Consider the following 22,287-nt stretch of genomic DNA (forward strand, 5'->3'; position numbering starts at 1 on the left):
TTTTTTTCTTGTAAGAACTTTTTTTTTTTTTGGCTGCGTTGGGTGTTAGTTGCAGCATGTGGGCTCTCTAGTTGAGGCGTGCAGGCTCAGTAGTTGTGGAGTGGGGGCTTAGTTGCTCCTGGTGTGTGGGATCTTAGTTCCCCGACCAGGGATCGAACCCACATCCCCTGCATTGGAAGGCAGAGTCTTAACCACTGTGCCACCAGGGAAGTCCCTCTTGTGAGAACTTTTAAGATTTGCTCTCTTAGCAACTTTCAAATACGTAATACGGTATTGTTAACTATAGTCACCATGCTGCACATTAGATCCTCATGACTTATTTATTTATTTTTATTACTGGAAGTTTGTACCTTTAACCCCCTTTACCATTTTGCCCCGTCTCTGCCTTTTGTGGTTTTAATTGAGCATTTTATAAGATTCCATTATCTCTCCTTTCTTAGCATATCTGTTATACTTTTTTACTTTGTTTAGTGGTTGCGCTAGAGTTTGCAATATACATTTACAACTAATCCAAGTTCATTCTCAAATAACACTGTAGCAGTATCAGTAGTGCAAGTACCTTGTAATAACAAAGTAACCCTAATTCCTCCCTCTCATCATTGCTGTCAATCATTTCACATATATAAGCTTACATAAGCATAAATATATATAAATGTAATGATGTATACATAAGCATACATAAGCATAAATGTATATAAATATAATGATATATACATCAGCATACATAATCAAACACATTGTTGGTATTATTTTGAACAAACTGTTACCTGGTAGATCAATGAAGAATAAGAAAAATAAAAGTTTTCATTTTACCTTCACGTATTCCTTCTTCAACGTCTTCCTTTCTTCATGTAGATCTGACTTGTGTTAGTTTCCTTCTTTCTTGAGAACTTCTTTTAATATTTCATGCAAGGTAGGTCTACTTGCAACAAATTCTCTCAATTTTTGTTTGAGAAAGTCACTATTTATTCTTCTCTTTGGAAGGATAACTTCACAGGACACAGAATTCTAGGTTGATGGGTTTTTCTCTCACCACTTTAAATACTTCATTCCACTCTTGCTTCCAGAGTTTCTAAGGAGAAGTTGGGTGTAATTTTTATTTTAATTCCTCTGTAGTTAGGAATTCCTCTGGCTTCTTTCAGGCTTTTTTTTTTTTTTTTTTTTAAATCTTTCTGTAATTTGAAAATGATAGGTTGAAGTGTAGTTTTTTGGGGGCATTTATCCTGCATGGTGTTTTCTGAGCTTCCTGAATCTGTGGTTTGGTGTCTGACATTGGTGTCTGATTTGGGGGAGATTCTCAGTTATTGTTGTTTCAAATATTTCTTCTGTTCCTTTCTCTTTTTCCTCTCCTTCTGGTATTCCCAATACACATATGTTATACTTTCTGTAGCTGTCCCATAGATGTTGGATATTCTGTTCTGTTTTTTTCCTCAGTCTCTGTTTCCCTTGCTTTTTGGATTTTGAAATATCCTGTACCTCAGAGATTCTTCCCTCCGCTGTGTTCTGCCTCCTTTAAGAAGTCCATCAAAGGCGTTCTGCATTTCTGCTGCAGTGTTTTTGATCAGTAGTGTTTCTTTTTTGATTCTTAGGATTTCCATCTCTCTGCTAACACGACCATCTGCTCCTGCGTGCTGGCTACTTTATCCATTAGCGCCCTTAGCATATCAATCACAGTGTTTCAAATTCCTGGTCTGATAATTCCAACATCCCTGAAATATCTGGTTATGATGCTTGCTGTGTAGTTTCAAATTGTGTTTTCTGCCTCTTGGTATGCCTTGTAATTTTTTCTTGATAACTGGTCTGATATACGAGGTTAAAGGAACTGCTGTAAATGAGCCTTTAGGAATGTGGGGAGAGGTGTGGGTGAGGGGAAGTGTTCCACAGCCCCGTGATCTGGGCTCAGTCTTTTTCTTTTTATCATTTAAGTTCATCGTCTTATATGGGCATGGTTTGTGGTGCCCCCAAACAATTACATAGTAACATCAGAGATCACACATTTTCAGACTTCTTAATTTTTGCAAGCTGGAAGGTGTGAAACGGAATTTCAATGTGGTCTTAATTTACATTTTCCTGAAAACTAATGAGTCTTGTATATCTTTTTCCATGTCTAGTTGCCATTGGTTTCTTCTTCTAGGAGATGCCTTGTTCATTTGTACATCTTTCTTTTAGATTGTCTATTTTCTTATTGATTTTAAAGAATTCCTATATCTTCTCCCCCCCGCCCCCCTTGCCCCACCCCGGGCCCTTTTACATGGAACAAGATGGCTAGAGTGGGCTGGATTTTGTTATTTCCTTTCCCTGGGTCAGTTAGCCTCTGATAACCCCCAGCAGGTTAGCCTCTGGTTAACTAGTTTCTCTTAAAGGCAGCCTGGTTAAGAAGAACAGAGCTCTGGTCTATTTCAAATGGCTCCTTTGCCCCTCCCCCTGACGGAGCCAGAGGGGATTTTTCTCCAACATTTACTGTGGGAATCAGGTTGAGTCCTGGAGGAAAGTCTTACAATATTGTGTCCCCTGGAGTTTTTACCTCTCAGAGACATCTGCACTGAGCCATCAGCAATTTGTCAATCTCAGCTCAGGGGTTCCTACAGCACTGGTTCCCACGGCCATTCCTCCCTCCCCACCACCCCAAGTTCCGACTCCTTGTAGCCACTTGCCTGTCTCTGTGATCTTAAGTTCTGGGGTTTGTTCTTTGTCCTCCCCTCTCTTATGGATCCAACAAGAGTCGTTGATTTTTCAGTCTGTTCAGGTTTTTACCTTTTTTCCCCCCGGTAGACTGCTGACTTCCAAGCTCCTTACGGGTAGAACCAGAAACCAGAAGCCCTTAGCATTATTTTCAATGATCATAAAACAACCAGAATGAAAGGATGTATAAAGCAAAGAGTAGACCGTCAGGAACATGAGTCTTAAATTGCAATTAGTTTCTCCATTTCCCTTTTAACCTGGCTACAGTCCTGTCTGTCTTCTCCCCTGCCCCCTGCCCATCGCCTTGTCTGACCTTCCAGCCCCTGAAGCCTCTGGCTGTCCCCTACCCCTCTCCAACCTCCCCATGACTCCTGGCTGTGCTCTCCTGTGGGAATCCTCTGTCTCCCTTCCTCACCCAGGAAACTTGCTCATTCTCCAAGATTCTACCGTTTTGCCTCTCCCCTCCTGGGCAGAGCTGCTTATTCTGAACTCTGGCGGCATTTTGCTCCTATCCTGTAACGTTTACGTGCCTTTATTTTTTATCATACATCTTTCCTTCCCATTTATAAATCCCAGGTGAACTCTCCCCTGAACTCCGAAATGCCTTCTCAGCTTCTCTACTTGAAAGCCTAATTGCTCCAACTTCACGGGTCCCAAACTGAGCTCTGGGTCTCCCTTACGCCCTCCCCTCTCCCCCCCTCCCCCGTTCTGACAGCTCACAGCTTCCGCTGGGTCATGACAACCTCATCTTTTTTCTTGCTCACGTTGAAAACTTTGGTGACGTCCCTGACTCCCACGTTCTCTCGTAACACACATCAATCTGTCAGGGGATCCTGATAACTGTGTCTTCATCCAGAATCCGATCACTCACTACCATCTCTTGTCCAAGCCGCCATCATCTCTCATCTGGTTTATTATGATCACTGCCTAACTGGTCTCTTTTCCTCATCTGATTTATTCTCAAGAACACAACCAGATTGATTAAAAAAAAATTAATTAATTAATTTTATTTTTAAATTTTTGGCTGCGTTGGGTCTTCGTTGCTGTACGCGGGCTTTCCCTAGTTGCGGCTAACGGGGACTATTCTTGTGGTGCGAGGGCTTCTCATTGTGGTGGCTTCTCTTGTTGTGGAGCACGGGCTCTAGGCATGCGGGCTTCAGTAGTTGTGGCACACGGGCTCAGTAGTTGTGGCTCACGGGATCTAGAGCGCAGGCTCAGTAGTTGTGGCACATGGGGCTTAGTTGCTCCGCGGCATGTGGGATCTTCCCGGACCAAGGCTCGAACCCGTGTCCCCTGCACTGGCAGGCAGATTCTTAACCACTGTGCCACCAGGGAAGTCCAGATTGATTCTTAAATATCCAGGTAAGTATCTACATTTGTGTCTGTGTCAGATGGATCATGTCCTTCTGTTTGACAGTGGCTCCTGTTTGGCTCAGTAAAAGCCAGAGCCTCACGATGGTCTCCAGGACCCCACGAGGGCTCTGCCCCTTCCCATCCCACCCTTACCTGCTGCCCATCTCCTGGGTCTCACTCTGCTCCAATCCCACTGGTCCTCTGCTACTTCTTGGTTGGATATGCTGCTCCCGCAGGCCCTTTGCACAGGCTTTGCCCCTGCCTAATAATTGCACGGCTGGCTCTTTCACCTCCTTTAAGTCTTTGCTCAGATGGTACCTTTTCAAGGAGGCTTACCCTGACCACCCTATTGAAACCTGCAACCCCATCCTCTGCACTCCCAAATCCCCCTTAGCCTCTTCTGTCTTGTCCCCCAGCACTCGTCACTTTCAAACATAGTATAGCATTTCCATGTGCATTGTTTTTGCTCTTTCTTCCATTATATTAATAGATCCACAAGAACAGGGGTTTTTGACTGTTTTATTGATTGGTGTATTTCCAGTGCCTGGCACATATTAGGCACTCAAATTTTCACTGAATGAATTAAGGAAGTCGCTGTGCTTTCAGCACCTGCTCTGTGTCCTATTATGTGACCAAAATGAACTAATTTGTTTCATTAGCACCTATGGGTGTCAGGCACAAGGGATAAACTGGTAAGCTAAAGAGAAATGGCTGCCGCCCTAAAAATATCTCACACTTATTGAGCATTTCTGTGTGGCAGGCACATAGAAATACTAAGGGTTTTAAAGATTTTATTTAATTCTCACAACAACCCTAAGAGGTAGATATTTTTCAGATAATGAAACTAAGGTGCAGAGAGGTTGAGAGACTTGCCCAAGGTCACACAGCAAGGAAGCGGTAGAGCCAGGATTTGGATGCAGGCAGTGTAATTTCGTAGTCTTGTAACTTAGCTGCTGTGTTATATTTCCTCAAGGAAGTTAGAGTGTAACGTGGGAGCCAGACTTCAAATAAGTAATGACACAAACACGTATATAACTGCAAACTGGAGGAAAAGATGAACTCCTAGAGAGTTGACATAATTTTTTTTCTTGAGAGCCCGACACCCAGTAGGCTCTCAATAAATGGTCATTGGGTGAAGAGCATTCTCTTGATCCATGAACCACTGCTCTGAGAAGTTAACCATTAAGTGAAGAACTATCTGAAGTGTGTTAATCCACAGTAAGAGTTTAGGGTTCTGAAAGAGGTGACATGACTCCTAAAGTTGTGAACAACCCAGAGAATCTCACAAGATAATCGTGGGCTGATAGCAACATGGCAAACATTTGGGGCGGGGGGACATTTTTTGATGGTGATGATAATAGTATCCATTTTTCAACCACACCTTCAAAAGGCAGCTGTTTTATTTTTATTTTATTTTTTTGATAAGTAAGAAGTGGATTTATTTAGAGAGAAGCGCACTCCACAGGCAGAGTGTGGGCCGTCTCGGAAGGTGAGAAAGGCACCAGGGTATGGGGCTGTCAGCTTTTATAGGGGTGGGTAATTTCATAGGCTAATGAGTCGGAGGAGCATTCCAGCTATTTTGGGAAGGGGCGGGGATTTCCAGGAATTGGACCACCACCCATTTTTTGATCCTTCTGGTCGGCCTTGGAACTGTCATGGCACCTGTGGGTGTGTCACTCAGCTTGCTGATGTGTTACAGTGAGCGTATCCTGAGGCTCACGGTCTAGTGGAAGTCGACTCGTCTGCCATCTTGGACCCGTTTGGTTCTAATCAGTTTACGTCATGTCCTCGGGCTATGTCATTCTTTCAAAGGTTGTGCCCTGCCCCCTTCTCTCCTGTTTCATTCTCCCCTCAGACATTTTACTCCCATATTCTTATGGGAAGCAGAAGGGCGATGGTCCGTCTTCTGTAACTGCTTCAAGGCTGAGTAGGGGCGTTGACCCTGCCTGTCAGGGAAGGCAGCTGTTTTATATCCTTTGTGTTTTAAGGCCAGTACAACACTGTGTCTGTAGACAACGCACTGGACTGTACCCATAAACATCAATTAAGAGGGTCGACCTCATGTTATGTGTCCTTACCTCACACGTAAACATTTTGTTAAAATCCCCTCTTCTTACTTCAGATATGCTTTTGGTAACAACAGACTCACTCTTCACTAGTTAAGTGTCTTTTTCTTCTTCACTAAGTTGCAGACACTAGAGGCCAGATTCTAGCCTCATGTCCTGGTGTCACTTACTGCTCAGCACCTGCTCGTAGGGTGGAATCAACTTTGCCTATCCCCCCACCGATAATTTTATCTTCCAAACATTGTAGGTGACCAACAGAATCCTTCCCTTATGAGGGAAGATGTGGACGTTATCCTTTTATTTTTATTTATTTATTTATTTCAATAAATTTATTTATTTATTTTTGGCTGTGTTGGGTCTTCGTTGCTGCGCGCGGGCTTTCTCTAGTTGCAGTGTGCGGGGGTTACTCTTCGTTGTGGTGAGCAGGCTTCTCATTGTCGTGGCTTCTCTTGTTGCGGAGCACGGGCTCTAGGCACGCAGGCTTCAGTAGTTGTGACACGTGGGCTCAGTAGTTGTGGCTCGTGGGCTCTAGAGCGCAGGCTCAGTAGTTGTGGCGCACGGGCTTAGTTGCTCCGCGGCAGGTGGGATCTACCCGGGTCAGGGCTCGAACCCGTGTCCCTTGCATTGGCAGGCGGATTCTTAACCACTGCGCCACCAGGGAAGCCCAAGGACGTTATCCTTTTAGAAGCAAAGTTTGAGTATGTGTACAGTGCATAGAAAAACCAAGATTTTAAAATTTCTAAAAATGGCTGAACAAATTACAAAGATGATTTGGGAAGGGGAGCACAAAATGTTTAATGTTTGGGAAAAAAACTTCTGGGACTCTTTGAGCTATTTTCTCCATATCTTATTAAGTTTAGTGAAACTGCATATGTATGGTCATAGTATTTCTACACAAGATGTTTAAAATGGCATTTTCTAATCTAGGTCTCATGAAAAAACCTGGCTCACATAGAATATTTTCCTGAAAAGTCTCTGGTGGTTTCTATTACCTGTGGCTTCTGAAAATTTAGCAAAACTTGTTTCTAGATTCTATTAAACCTCATTTAATAATTTATAGTTAGAAAGTTGAATATACACATGAAATGCTAAAAGCAAAAATTCAAGTATTTTCTTCTCATTATATCTAGTGGAATTTGTATATTCTACTCAGTTTATCAAACTACCACTAAACAATCAATGTTTTGCAGGGTCTGGGTTGCATGAGTTCAAATTAGATTTTATTAGCATGATACTATGCTATGACAGTATGACAATTTTACCATTTTACTATTCCTCTACAAGTTGTTAAAAAAGAAATATTGGGTCAAAAAAGTCCATTCAAGATATTCCACCAATCTATGTTAATGAAATGGAAAAAAACAAAACAAATAACAACATCCTGTATGTGTAGGAGTTGTGAGTCTAAAGTAATAGGACTAAATTTTTGAAAACCAAATACGCCAGAACTGATGCGTTCAAATAATGCTCTTTCCTCAAAAATAGTTACTTTGGAAGAAATTTACTTAGTATAATGATGTTATCAATGTACAAGCTATTTTTGGAACCCATCTTTTGATATTTTTCCAAAATTCAAGGCACAACCCTTGGATTCTTTTATTAGTGTGGTAGCCAGGACCCCCCTTCAGGAAAGGACTTGTTTGTTACCCAGCTGCTGTGGGTGTGGTTAGCTGACAGCTCCACTTGGTGGCTTTTCAGAATTGGCTTCAGCTTTCAAGTTGAAGTCAACCTCTTCTTAGAGAGGTCCCCACCAATGTCTAAGCAAGGCCTCAGGTCCAGCTGCTTTGCCCAGTGTGAGTCTCCTTTGATGGGCAATCTCTACTCCACACTCCCTGCTGAGCTGGCAGAGACATGGTCAGGTGTGCATCTCAGCCTGACAGCTCCCTCTGCCCACCTGGCATTTTCCTCCTTTGCTTCATAGGTGTTAATCCCCAGTACATAGCTTGGGCTCCTAACCTTTTATTGTTTACTTTCCACAGAAACCAACCTGTGATAATTGGTAACACAGTCACGCATTAAGTTTTAAAAAAATGTAGTGCCTCGTATTTGCTAGTCACTTTCTTATTACAAGAGATACACTAAAGAACAAGACATAGTTCCCACCTAAAAGGGCATATTATCATCGGATGGGGGTACAGACAGATAGGCAATGATACCAGAATGTGGTGAGTGGAATGGGGAGGTAAGTACAGCATGATGGCAGAATTGAAAGTTTGGGGAAGTCAGGGAAGATTTCTGAAAGACGTGGTTTCTAAGGTGATATCTAAGAAAGCTGATGGGCAGGACGGAATGTTCTAGGAAAATGAAACTGTGTGTGCAAAGGCTCCGTGGTGGTGGCAGAGTGTACAGCGTGTCGGGTGAACAAAAAGGAATTCTGGAAGGCCGGAGCCGAGAGGCAGGGAAAAACTTTGTGAGTAATTAGAAGAAACCTTAGGTGGGAGATTCTGGATTTTCTTCTACTTTGCATTGAGAGTAAGAGATGAAATCAGAGAGATCAACAGGGCTTAGATTAGGAATGCCATTTGTAAACTAGGTTAGGGAATTTGATCTTTATCTTGAGGATAGAATTAGGAAGGCAATTAAAAAAATCAGATCAGAGGACTTCCCTCGTTGTCCAGTGGTTAAGACTCTGTGCTTCTAATGAAGGGGGCACGGGTTCGGTCCCTGGTCAGGGAACTAAGATCCCACATGCTGCGCGGTGAGGCCCCCCCAAAAAATATCAGATCAGATCAATGGTAGCAAGAAACATTCTGGATGCACTAAGGTGACTGGATTGTAGGGAGGCAAGGAGAGTCGTTATGCTGTTGCAAAATATCAAGGGACAGATGATGGCTGCTTGGACCAGAATGGTGACAGTGGGATGGGGCTAAGTGGATACCTTCGGTACATATATGGAGATAGAATTGAATAGACTTGAGGGGGAAGGAGGAATTAAGGAAGATGGCCAAATTCTTGGCTTGGGCAACTGTGTGGTTTGCCGTGTCCTTCTAGGCCACCTGAGAAGGACTGGAGGCCCTCTTGCTGGCTTGGAGATGGAGAGGACCACGTGGCACACAGGTGGTCAGTGTCTAGCAGCTGAGAGGGGCCCCTACCTGGCAATCAGCCTGGAAGTGGGATTCCCAGTCCCACAACTGCAAGGCTCTGAATTCTGCCAACCACAAGGATGAGCCTGGAGGTGGGAAATTGGTAAAGAGACAGAAAGCCTGACTTCCAGACAGTAAACAGGAAAATGGGGCCACTTGAGAGCCACCTGAGTTGCTGTTGCCAAGGAAGCAACAAGGAATTCGTTTGGGGATAGAGGGGTGAAGGAGACTTGTTAAATGAATGCGTGTGTAGGGGGGAGAACGGGGACTGCAGGATAGTAAATAATGTTGTTGAGCTTCCAGGTCTGAGCTTCCCAGAAGTGATCAACCAATATTTTCTGAGCAAGGGGAGAGGGGAAAAAACAAACAAACAAACAAACAAACAAACAAACAAACAACAAACCTCTGTGTATCAGTAGCTGACAAGATAGTTTGGATCTTTGGGAGGAAAAATAGGACACTGATTTTGATCGAGGAAGGCTGGACCACAGTGCTCTCAAGCTGCCTGGGAGCTGAGAGCTGGGGGTGGCAGTGGAGCCATGGGGGGTGTACATGACATCAGAGCGGCCATCCTGCTCTGGAGTGGGCCTCTCACTGCCTGCCCCCTTCAGCTTGCATCCGGCGCTGGGGTTTGGGGGTAATTTAGAAGAGATTATGGTTTTCTTCTCTCCTGGACTGTAGGACAGAACCCGAGTAATATTTTGCTGTGGGGCGATTCATTACAATTTGGACTTAAGGAGAGCCCAGGCTGCAAGCAGACTGACACTTCTTCAGCAGAAAAGGCTTTAAGACACCTGTGTTTACTCTGTGTGTCTTCTGGGCCCGGACTGAAAACACTCTAGAATAACGCGTTTATCTGATTCTCTTATCATCTTGAGGCCACAACCCCTGATTTATGTCACAGACTTCTGACTATGTCATAGTTGGCCATGTGTTCATTTCTTTCATTTTTTCAGTGGGAGGTAAGTGGGTCTTTCCTGTAATCTGAAGCTGGAAAGCATCCGGAAGGCAGGGGCTGTCTTTATTTTGGTTATATGCCTGAGACATATCCCTCTTTTAAAAATGGCAATTGTCATATCGTAACAGTAAATAATATTCATTTGTGCATTCAACCAGTATTTGTTGAGTGCCTATTACGTGGCAGGTACTTTTCTGGGTGTTACAAATTCAGCAGTGAATAAAACAGACAAAACTCTGCTTTCATGGAGAGGAGACAGAGAATAAGTTAAATGAATGAAATATATCCTACGTTAGGTGTTGATAAGTACTAAAAAGGAAAATAGCGCAGAGAGAGGATGGGGCCTGGGGGGAGGGGTGTTGGGAAGGGCGGCCAGGGAAGGCGCAGCCCCGACTCCCGGCCCGGAGTCCATAGGAAGGAGAGGTGTGGGCAGTCTTGCAGGAGGCATCTTTTATTTATTTATTTATTTATTTATTTTTGGCTGTGTTGGGTCTTCGTTTCTGTGTGAGGGCTTTCTCTAGTTGCGGCCAGTGGGGGCCACTCTTCATTGCGGTGCGCGGGCCTCTCACTGTCGTGGCCATCGGAGCACAGGCTCCAGACGCGCAGGCTCAGGAGTTGTGGCTCATGGGCCCAGCTGCTCCGCAGCATGTGGGATCTTCCTAGACCAGGGCTCGAACCCGTGTGCTTGCCTTGGCAGGCAGATTCTCAACCACTGCGCCACCAGGGAAGCCCTATAAGTGCATTTTATTCTTAAGTATTTGAATGGCTCAATGATACAGTAACAAGGTTGGCCCAAAGGCTTTTACATGTGACTATGAAAATGTTTATGAGTTTGATTTGCATTTATCACGGAGAGAGTCAATTTGTCCCTGTCAGACTGGGAGGTGGTGCTTTATCTTGGTGCACAGAGAAAAACTCTAATTTTTAATAATGATTTTGACCTGAAATTTAACTTCTGCCACTTCTAAGAGCACCTAAGCTCTCTACACCTTAGCTCTTAGCACCTTAGCACCTCTACACCTGATGCGTATCATGGGAGAATGGCCACGTCTAGAATGGAAAGTAATCTAGTCAGAAAATGTTAAAACTGTGGGGAATCTCAAAGATTAGTTCATGAACTCCCCACCCCTTTACAGCAGAAGACAGCAAAGGATTGACTTAGGTGAGGGCTGTGATGATTTAACGGCAGACTGGGTCTCAGCCCTTTCTGCTTTGAGTTTACCCATCTGTCCACTGGACCACACGTCTCCCCAAGTGAGGATGATTACAGACCCCTAGTACCCGCCACTGAGAATCAACGGTGGTTTTATTACTTCCCTGTGAGTTGATCACACCCAGAGGAGGCGAATTACGAATTACGACATCTGGCTGGTTGAGTCATAACTCCATCCTCTGAAACTCCTTGCCCGAGGCGGGCTTCTTCAAACAAGCCAAGGAAAGTCCATTCCAATTAGCTCTCTGTGCATGATGTTTTCTGGGTTATCTCACTGGTAGCTTCTGATGGCCACAAAAAGAAAACAAACGCAGTGATTGACAGAAGAAAAAGAATTCTGTGATTCAGATTATGAATGTGTACAGAGTGGTTTGGATGGGACCTTGGAGAACTCTGCTGATTCCTGTGGAAGTCTTATTTTTTGATGGCATGTTATTACAGATCATCTGCAAAATGTAAATGGAAAAAATATGAGTGGGTTGGAGTCATGGGTGTCATTATGTGCCCAAGAAATTTCCCCCAAATGTCTTGCATGTCACTACTACAGTCCAATGTATTTTGCTATCTGTAGCTTTTTCTACCTAGTTTCAGGGGTATAATGATATACCTTTTTAAATTTATTTAGTAATTTTTAATTTTTAATTTTTTTTTTTGGCACGCCACACACCTCGAGGGATCTTAGTTCCCCGACCAGGGATTGAACCCGCGTCCTCGGCAGTGAAAGCGCCGAGTCCTAACCACTGGACCGCCAGGGAATTCCTGATATACTTTTAAATCTCTGTATATTTCCTTACATAAAGATCTATATGGACATGATCTGTTGGGCCTAACAGATCTTTCTGTGAATGTGGGAGAGGCTGAGGTCAGAATGGGCCATGACCAAGAACCAATTCATGAGCAGGTGACACCACCAGCAAGCAGAATAGAGACACAAAATCAGAGTCACCAAGAGCATACGGTCAGGCATATAGAGGTTAGAAAGCCTGTGCCAGGGTACACATGGAGTGCTGTGAACCGTGTTCCTCTGCCAGGTTGCCTTTGCTGAAGGCCCAGGGCAGAGCCCTCGTGGTCTGTGTGGGGAGGGAAGGAAGGAGAGGGGCTTCCTTGGTCTTAAAGCCATAATGTGCTAACATCTGCTCAATGAAATCTTTCCTGATTCCTCTGGAGATATGGTCACTCCTGTCTCTGAGTTACCAGAGCAGTTGTGTTTCTCCTACGACTCCTCACGGCTGTGTACTATCTTGTAGCATAATCGCTTGTGTTGCAATCTTTATAGCCTCCAAACTGTCTAGGACTGCTTCATGCATAACAGGTGCGTGAGAAATGTTTATTGACTTGAATAGATAAGTCCTGATTCAGATATAGATACCGTAAAACAGGAATGCTAATAATACCTAGCATATAGGGGGACTGTTAAAATAAATGAAAATAATTGATATAAAGTGCTTTGCTCAGGGCTGGGCACAAAGACACTCATTTAATATTAGCTATTATTATTATTAATGTAAATATTAATTGAAACAATAAATCAGAATTTAAATGCTTGTTCTGCCAACTGGTCTTTTGGCTTCTATCAATTCTTATAAGAATGCTGGAATAAGTTTTGATGATTAAAATATGATATTTAAAAACATTTTTATTGGCGTATAGTTGATTTACAATGTTGTGTTAGTTTCAGGTGTACAACACTGGACAGCACAGTTATAGGTATACATATATAGACTCTTTTTCAGATTCTTTTCCCATATAGGTCATTACAGAGTATTGAGCAGAGTTCTACAAAACAGAAATAGAGCCACCGATGTAGAAAACAAACTTATGGTTACCAGGGCAGGTAAGGAGGGTGGGAGGGATAAATTGGGAGATTGGGATTGACATATACACACTACTAAAACATGATATTTTTAATGTCCAGAGAAAACTGTGTTTTAAAATATTTCTTGTGCTCTGTTTACTGATATTGAACTCAGGACCAAGGTTGGAATGATTGAAACGAACACCGTAGACTTTAAATATTTCGGGTCCACAGAGGCCATATTTCAATCACAAAATAATGAAGAATAAAAAGACTTCATTTTTCACTGAAGAGTTGTATGGAAAGGTCCTTGAACAACCCAAGTAACTCTCATGAAGAAATCATCATGTTCACAAGAAATGAGATAATGAGGTATTTTAAAGGCCAGGAGTTGCCCAATATACACGATAAGTTTGGAACCATAAATGAATGGTGAGGATGAGACAGCAGGGGTTTAGCTGCGGGCTGACCTCTCAGACACGGAACCTATGGCAACGTCCCCAGCGTTGGACCACTAATTCAACAAGCCTGTTCTTTTGTGGTTTGGACATTATAAACTATGACGTTTCAAGGGTCCCCATCAACAGGGCAGGAAATGAGTTTTTCATCCTTTTGCTTTCTTTGTTGGTGTGACTTACGAAATGAGTTTCCTGAACATAGGAATGAATTATGATGATCCATACAGCGGTGCATACCACCTGAAAATGATATTATTACCTTCTGATTTGAGATATCTTTTCATGTGGTTACTCTCTCATCAGAACTAGATGTGAAACCTGATGAAGGCAGGAATCGTGCTTTATTTTTCTGTGTATCCCTGAGTGTGTTATTATGGGTGATTATTAATTATAAATTTACTTTGATTTAAGAGTTTGGTGTGATGTTTAGGCCAGTTTGATTTAGTAAAAAGCCAAAGGGGAAGGTTTGGCAATTGTCTTATGAAGGCTGGTGGTCAGTCTGTTTGGAAAACTTCACTCCAGTAATTAGGGCCTTGACTTTCCAGTATTTGGGGGATCTTTTTTGAAAATTCCTTTATAGATTAACATCTATAGATTGAAGGTCCATGCACTGGTTCCAGAGTCCATGATCTTAACCTCTGCTCTACTCTTTCCCCCTGACAATATGGAGGCTGGAAAAGTGCACGTCGTCCATGCTTACCTGGTTTTGAGGCAGTTTGGTGTGACCTCGTGAAGTTGAACATGTGCAGACCATGTGACCTGGCAATTCTTCCTGGTCTTCACTGCAGAGTCACTAATCCTTGTACGTGTGGACTAAGAGATTCAAAGTGAAAGATTCAGAGTAGCAGTGGTCGTAAAAGAGAGGAAAAAGCTTGGAAACAATCCAAATGTCCATTAATAGTAGAAAAGGTAAGTAAATTGGACTCTATTCACACTGCGGGCTACTTACTCTGCAGCATTTATGAAGTGGACTAAATGATTGTTCTCGTCTCTCCTCCCTTATGAGAAGTATTCTAACTCCATCGTATTGTGACTCAGCCTCCAGCTCCACTGCTTTGATACCTGGCCCTGAGCACTGCGTGTACGTGTCCTGTGTGGGATATAACTCACACCTTTGTACCCCCTCCTACAACCATTATATTGTTCCTCACTGTTGCAAAGCTTGGCCCACTTTTTCTAGATGGTCATAGGGTCTCTGTTGTAACTCTGATGTAACTCTGCATCATAGCCATAGACAGTACAAGGAACAAACGGGCAGGGCTGTGTACGACTAAAGCTTTATTTATAAGACAGGCTCTACTTAGGTGATCTGTGGTCTGCAGTATCAAAAGGCATGTCGTACAAGCCCCTTCATCTTCTGATCTCATTCTCCCATATTTTTATTCCCCTGATACACTGTGAAGCTTTCCTTCCACACTTCTGCACAAGCTCTTCTTCCTAAAAGTCCTTCTCCACTTTTCCCTACAGATGAACTTCTTCCAACAGCCAAAACAAAACAAAACAAAACAAAAAACACCCAAATAAACCCCAAACAAGAAATAGTACAAAGCAAAACAAAGCCTCACCTGCGAAGCCTTCCCAGCTCTGCTTCCAGGAAGGATTGGGTGTTTTTTCTTGTTTTCCCATAGAACCCTTCCACATTTCTATTATAGCACTTGCTACCTGATTTCGTGATTCTTAAATATTTTTGCCCCTTTCTCATCCCTTCCCAGTAGGCAGTAAATCCCCTGTGAATGGAAATTTGTCTCAATCATATTTGAATTTTATTTATTTATTTATTTGGTTGCGCCGGGTCTTAGTTGCACCCGGCGGGCTCCTTAGTTGTGGCACGTGGGATCTAGTTCCCTGACCAGGGGTCAAAGCTGGGCCCCCTACACTGGGAGCTTGGAGTCTTAACCACTGCACCACCAGGGAAGTCCCTCATATTTGTATTACCAGAGCTAGCACAGTGGCTGGCACAGAGTTGGAGTTTAATAAATGCTTAGAAAGATGATACAGAAAACATGCTGTAGAATAGGGTGGGGAGTGCAAATCATGTGAATTATGTCTATTATTGTTAATTTAATTCATTTTTAGAGTAATGATTTTAATTTTTGTTCCAGATGTTTTTAGTTGTTATGGCATCACATAGAGTTCGACTGGATTTTCAGCATTCTACCCACAGAATTTTCAGGGTCCCACCTGTGTAGACACTGGTGTCAACCATTTAGGGATGTTCCCTTTTTAAGAATCCAGTAATAACGTGGAAGAGAAAAGATATGGATAATGGCCATCTCTATTTGGCTTTGTCACACAGCCTTCTATGCATACCATTCACCACAGAGTAAAGTATGGCTTCCTCTTTCCTGTTTCATGCTATATATAAACAGAATCCTACAGTATGTATGAATTGTGCCTTCTCCCCTTTCAGTATCATGTTGTTGAGGATCCTCCACAATGAAACATGCAGCTATATTTCACTCATTTAATATTAGACTTTATTTTTAAAATTTTATCATTGACTTATTTTTTTTTTAATTAATTAATTAATTAATTTATTTATTTTTGGCTGCATTGGGTCTTTGTTGCTGTGCGCGGGCTTTCTCTAGCTGCGGCTAGTTGGGGCTACTCTTCGTCGCGTTGCGTGGTCTTCTCATTGCGGTGACTTCTCTTGTTGTGGAGCATGGGCTCTAGGCATGCGGGCTTCGGTAGTTGTGGCACGTGGGCTTCAGTAGTTGTGACACTCGGGCTCAGTAGTTGTGGCTCGCGGGCTCTAGAGCGCAGGCTCAGTAGTTGTGGTGCACGGGCTTAGTTGCTCCGCGGCATATGCGATCTTCCCGGACCAGGGCTCAAACCCGTGTCCGCTGCATTGGCAGGCGGATTCTTAACCACTGCACCACCAGGGAAGTCCCTGACTTATTTTTTTTTAACCATGGTGCAGTATTTCGTTGTACGAAGGCACCACCCCCTCATGGATCTGAGGCACATTTGGGACATTTGACAATTTTTCAGATGGATGAGTCAAGGAAGAGAGAAGGCTCTAGAAGGTTTTTCTGGTTGCCTGTGATGCCATTGAACTGGGATCCGAACTGTAAGAAAAGGATGGGTTCTCTGGGGGAAGAGGATGAACTCAGGTTAGTGGATGGAGATCAGAACCAAGGGTGCTAGGCTGGGTCGGAGACCAGCCAGATTAGAGCCCCGTGTGCAGGGGGCTGGGACTTCCTGCAGAAACAGTGCCTTTAGCGGCGCTGGGTGCCAGAGGTGGGCTGGGTCGGGGGCTGCAGTGACAGCACACCCAGGGGGCAGGTCGGGGAGGAAGCCTGGAAGACGGAGCGGGAGTGAGTGAGGCACAGGCTTGGAAGTGTTGCTCACCGCTTTGGTCCACATTCCATTGTGTGAGCTCTGCTTCGTGACCTGACCTGACCGTGGAAACAGCACAGTTTCATTCTCAGGTTTTAGGGACATTTTATGGGGGACAAGAGCTGAGGAAAATGTGCCATCAGTGAAAAGGCTTGCTTTGGAGGTCACAAGTAGCTGTTTGCTTTGCTTTTTGAGCTTCCTCCAAAGAAGAAAAGCTCCCCCAAGACCATGCCAACAAATACTTGCTTATCTGTTGCTTAAACTGGCAGCTTGGCTTAAACCTAACTACTGTCCTTTCAACCCAGAGCCACAGAAATGTGGAAACAGCCTCTCTCTCTCCACCACATGCAAACAGGAGCATGAATTCTGGGTCTCATTCCCGTTGGGAAATAGCCAAAGTTATTGTGACAGGACGGTATTTTGAGCAATGTTGGCTATTTGTTTTTTGGAACACAAAGCAAGCAATAAATCTGTCACCCTGAAAAATCAGGTTGTGACCTAGAGGAAGGAGCAAATTGTGACTTTAGGTAAAAAAGAGTGACCTACCAGGGAGGATAATTTATCATGATAACAAAATTGCTGGAGCTCTCCTGACAGACCAGGAAGAAGGGCTGCAGTAAGCAAATTCAGGAGATGCAAGCGTCCGAATATTTTTAACTGATCAATATTTCCAGGGTTCCCAAGCAGCCAAAAAACTGCCATCGTTCAGAATACGTACATTGCTCACCTGATTTGTAAAAGGGAAAACTGAGAGCTCTGATTATTCTCTTTAAAAAAAAATGTCACCAATCAACAATAGGTGTTCTTTGTAGGACGAAAATAAATATTCTTCTGGGGATTGAAGTGAGAATGCTTGATTTTGGGGGGGAAGCGGGAGATAATGTGACCTGGAAATGCTTAAGGAAATTGACTAGTGGAAAGTAATGTCCTTCACTCACTTTTGTGTTAAAACTGATCCTCCTTGGGACTTCCCTGGTGGTCCAGTGGTTAGGACTCTGCACTTCCACTGCAGGGAACTAAGATCCCACATACTGTGAGGCGCGGCCATAAACAAACAAACAAACAAATAAATAAAGATAGATAGATACATGAAAAAGCAAAAACAAACCAAAAAAATACTAGTCTTCCTGGAGGGGGAACCAAGCAAATATGTCACCTTGGGAATTACTGATATAAAGACTTAAGCGACACCAGAGATTATTTAAAACAATAATTCTGTCTTTCCACTTATACTGGGTATCTTTCATTGGCCCCTTTCGATCTGCTCTCCCTGCTACTCCATCCTGCTCAGTGCCCCTGAAGGCGACTTCAAAGGGCTCCCATGTCCCCTGGATGTTGTTGGGGTTCAGTCAATGCCACCTGCTGGAAAGCAGAGGGAAGAGAGGCTGGGGACCCCTCCATCCTCCTCCTGCAGGTGGCTGTAGGTTGGCCGTGTCCCTCTTCTGAAGTCACAGCTCCTGGAGGGAGCTCTTTTCTGCAGAGCCTTTTCTATCCCAAGTTTCCAGTGACCTCTCTCTTGCCTTGACACTTCTGTCGCAGGGGTGATGGATGTGCCGGGTGTCACCACCCCCCAGGGTCCTGCACGGTCCTGAAGTTTCCCTGCACTCCGCCCACACCTTCGTGGATTAAGCCGTCCTCAGTTGCTGTGTGCCGGTTTCTGCTTGGTCCCTGACCCATCCATCACTCCACAGACCACCTTCCATAGACCTCAACCTCATCATGGCTTTTCAGGGACCCTGGGTGAACTCCAACAGGCCTTAAACGGGGGGTGGGGGGTGGATGCTATCAGTTGCTGGATGAAGAATGCAAAGTTTACACGATGTGGCTCAGTGTTGGAAACCACATGATACCTCCAAGCTTTGGATATTATCAAACTATGGTCTTTATCTCTAGATTCTGCTGAAATGTACAACTACAGTGGGCCCGACTTTATGTCATCATCACTTTTCCTTAAAGTTGAAGGCTAGATAAAGCTCTCCACTGCTGAGCTTGAACACCCGTGATCTTAGCCACGGTGACCACAGGTCTCTACGTATTTTCACTTCAGTGGCCCACGGATCCAGCCGTGCTCCCACGGACTTGCCAGGCTCACCCTACTTCTCAGAAGAGGTTTAACAGCAGGGAGTTCACGTACGACAAAGACTTCATTACTTTTATTAGCTCTCCGTGCTTCCCTCCTTACTGGTGCACTGCGAGGTATTACTGAATAATCCATACTTGTCAGAAATATAAATGTGCCCTAGCTCAGGACAGCTTTAATTCTACCTATTGTATTTTCTTATTTAGGACATTTTGGAAGGGATTCGATAGATTCCTTCTGTAGGGGGCCTTTGCTGCAGTGTGGTGTTGGTTTATGTCCAGTAAATGAGCAAACCAGGAACATCTAATTTTCTTGTGCCCGAGGCCCCTGATGAAATGCATTCTTAATGCCAAGTGGCACGCGGATGCCTCTAGCTTTTCAGGCTAAGGCAGATTTTCAGGAAGAAAAGAACTTATTTGCTGCTTCTTTCGATTTTATTATCGACCTTAAACAGGTTAAATATTTTTCTGCATCCATTTCCCCAGTCATCATATGTGTATATGCATAAACTGTGGCCTGAATGTCTTTTTTAAAAAAACACCACAACCAAAACTATTGAATAGTATCTTATAAAATATTTGGTTATTAAATCTCTATTAACTTAATTATAATTAATTATAATAGAAGAGTATAAGTACTAAAGGGATATGAAAGAGGTGAAATAAGTAGAATTTATCTAATTGATATTAATATTGATAGAGCAGAACACTCAACATCACACAAACATTTTGAATTGTCTTAGACTTTAGTATTATTCATATAAAAGAGAGAAGAGAAGATGGATATTTGTGTCAGGCACCAAACTAAGAACTTTATGTACCTTATCTCATTTGGCTATTTACGTTAAATTTACCTCAATAGCCAAGACATGGGAACTTCCCTGGTGGCACAGTGGTTAAGAATCTGCCTGCCAATGCAGGGGACTCGGGTTCGAGCCCTGGTCCGGGAAGATCCCACGTGCCGCGGAGCAACTAAGCCCGTACGCCACAGCTACTGAGCCTGCACTTTAGAGCCTGTGAGTCACAACTACTGAAGCCCGCGTGCCTGGAGCCCATGCTCTGCAACAAGAGAAGCCACCGCAATGAGAAGCCCGCGCACCGCAACGAAGAGTAGCCCCCGCTTGATGCGACCCTGTTGCACAGCAACAAAGACCCAAAGCAGCCAAAAATAAATAAACAAGTAAATAAATAAATAAGTAAATAAAACGTCCTTTTAAACAAAATAGCCAAGACATGGAAGCAACCTAAATGTCCATCGACAGAGTAATGAATAAAGAAGATGTGGTACATATATACAATGGAATACTACTCAGCCATTAAAAAGAATGAAATAATGCCATTTACAGCAACATGGATGGACCTAGAGATTGTCATACTAAGTGAAGTAGGTCGGACAGAGAAAGACAAATGTCATATGATATCACTTATTTGTGGAATTTAAAAAAATGGTACAAATGAACTTGTTTACAAAACAAAAATAGACTCACAGACATAGAGAACAAACTTATGGTTACCAAAGGGGAAAGCAGGGTGGCGGGAGGAAGGGAAAGATAAATTAGGAGTTTGGGATTAACATAAACACACTACTATATATAAAAGAGATAAACAACAAGGACCTACTGTATAGCACAGGGAAATATACTCAGTATTTTATAATAACTTATAATGGAAAAGAATCTGAAAAAGAATAAATATATATATATATCTGAATCACTTTGCTGTACACTTGAAACTAACACAGCATTGTAAATTAACTATATCTCAATAAAAAATTTACTTTTAATTTTTATTTCTTACAAACTCCATGAGAAGACTGACAGGTACTGGGTGTTGCAGAAATCTCCCATAGATTTTAAACTAATACGTATTTTTCCTTCTTGACAAGACATCTTGGAGTACTGAATTTGACAGTATTCATAGCCTTGGAGATTTTGTTTATAAAAATAGCACCTATGGCAGACTCAGGGCAGAGCAGTGCGGTCAGAGCAGCCGGGGCAAGTTATCCGCATCCTCGATAATCTCTCCTCGTCCTCCCAGCCGCTTCTGCAGCCTCACCCCTGAGCTCCTTCGTCACTCTTGCCCGGGATCCTGCCTTGTCACTGACTCAAGGACCTCCTTCCACTGGCTTCTCCATGGAGCTGGACATGGTTGCCACTCCTTCCCAACGTTCTCTCTGCTGTTGGCTGCGGTGACTTCGGTCTCTCCAGGCTGGTCCCCTCCCACCCTGGCCCATCCCTTCTCAAGTCTAGACTCTACCCGGCCATCACTCCCTGGGGTTCTTAAAGACTCTGCCTGGGGACCACTCATCTTACTCAAGGGCTCTCTTCTGAGGGCCCTTTTCACAGCTTCAAACACACACTTCCAGTTCAGCCATCTGTCAGATGCTGGCGAGACCCCGGTTTGCTTTTCTAGCTGCTCATGTCGTTGCTCCATATTGAATAGCTGCCTGCACTCCTCTAAGTGAATGCCTCACAGACAATTCAGCCTTACTATGTTTAAGATACAACTCATAATCCATCTCTTCCCCCACCTCGTTTCCCTACAGGGGTGCCCCTACTCCATTCTGGCACAAGGAACAATTATCTATCTTTCCTTCACTCCCTAACTCCAGTGTTATGTTTGTTTGTTTGTTTGAATCATTAAAGCATCTTTGAATCCAGTCACTTGTCCTCACTACCACCCACCCCAGACCAGATTCCTAATGTGTCTTTCCTTAGTAACTCACTCACTTCAAATGCTTGAATCAGTTACCTCTTCTACAGTCAGAAGGTTTTCACAAAACGCAAATCTGATCATGTCGCCTCCTTAATTAAAACCCTTCAAGTGACTTTATTTTTAGGAGAAAGATCCAAAATCTTTCTCATGGCTTGTAAAACTTTGCAACTTCTGGCCCCTGGTTTTCTCTTTAGTTCATTTGAAGCCAGTCTCCCATCTGTTTCCTGTGCTTCTGCCCCTGTGACCTTATTTCAGTCTCTCAAACACGCCAAAGCCCCTCCCACCACAGGACCTTTGCACTTGCGGTTTCTTCTTACTGGAATGCGCCGCTGCTCGTTTTTTACTTCCTTATAGTCTGGCTCCATTGCTAAACCTTAGGTACCATGAAGATAAGAGCTATGCCTGTTTCTGCTTTTTATTTTATCTCCAGATGCAGTTCTGACATACAGAAGAAGCTCAATAAATATTTGCTATGAAAGCATATATAGGTAATACCTATGCCCAAATTCCATTTTTTGTTTGCCTTTTAACATCATATCAAAATAT

This window comes from Eubalaena glacialis, chromosome 3 (genome assembly GCF_028564815.1).
Source record: "Eubalaena glacialis isolate mEubGla1 chromosome 3, mEubGla1.1.hap2.+ XY, whole genome shotgun sequence".
NCBI lineage: Eukaryota > Metazoa > Chordata > Mammalia > Artiodactyla > Balaenidae > Eubalaena > Eubalaena glacialis.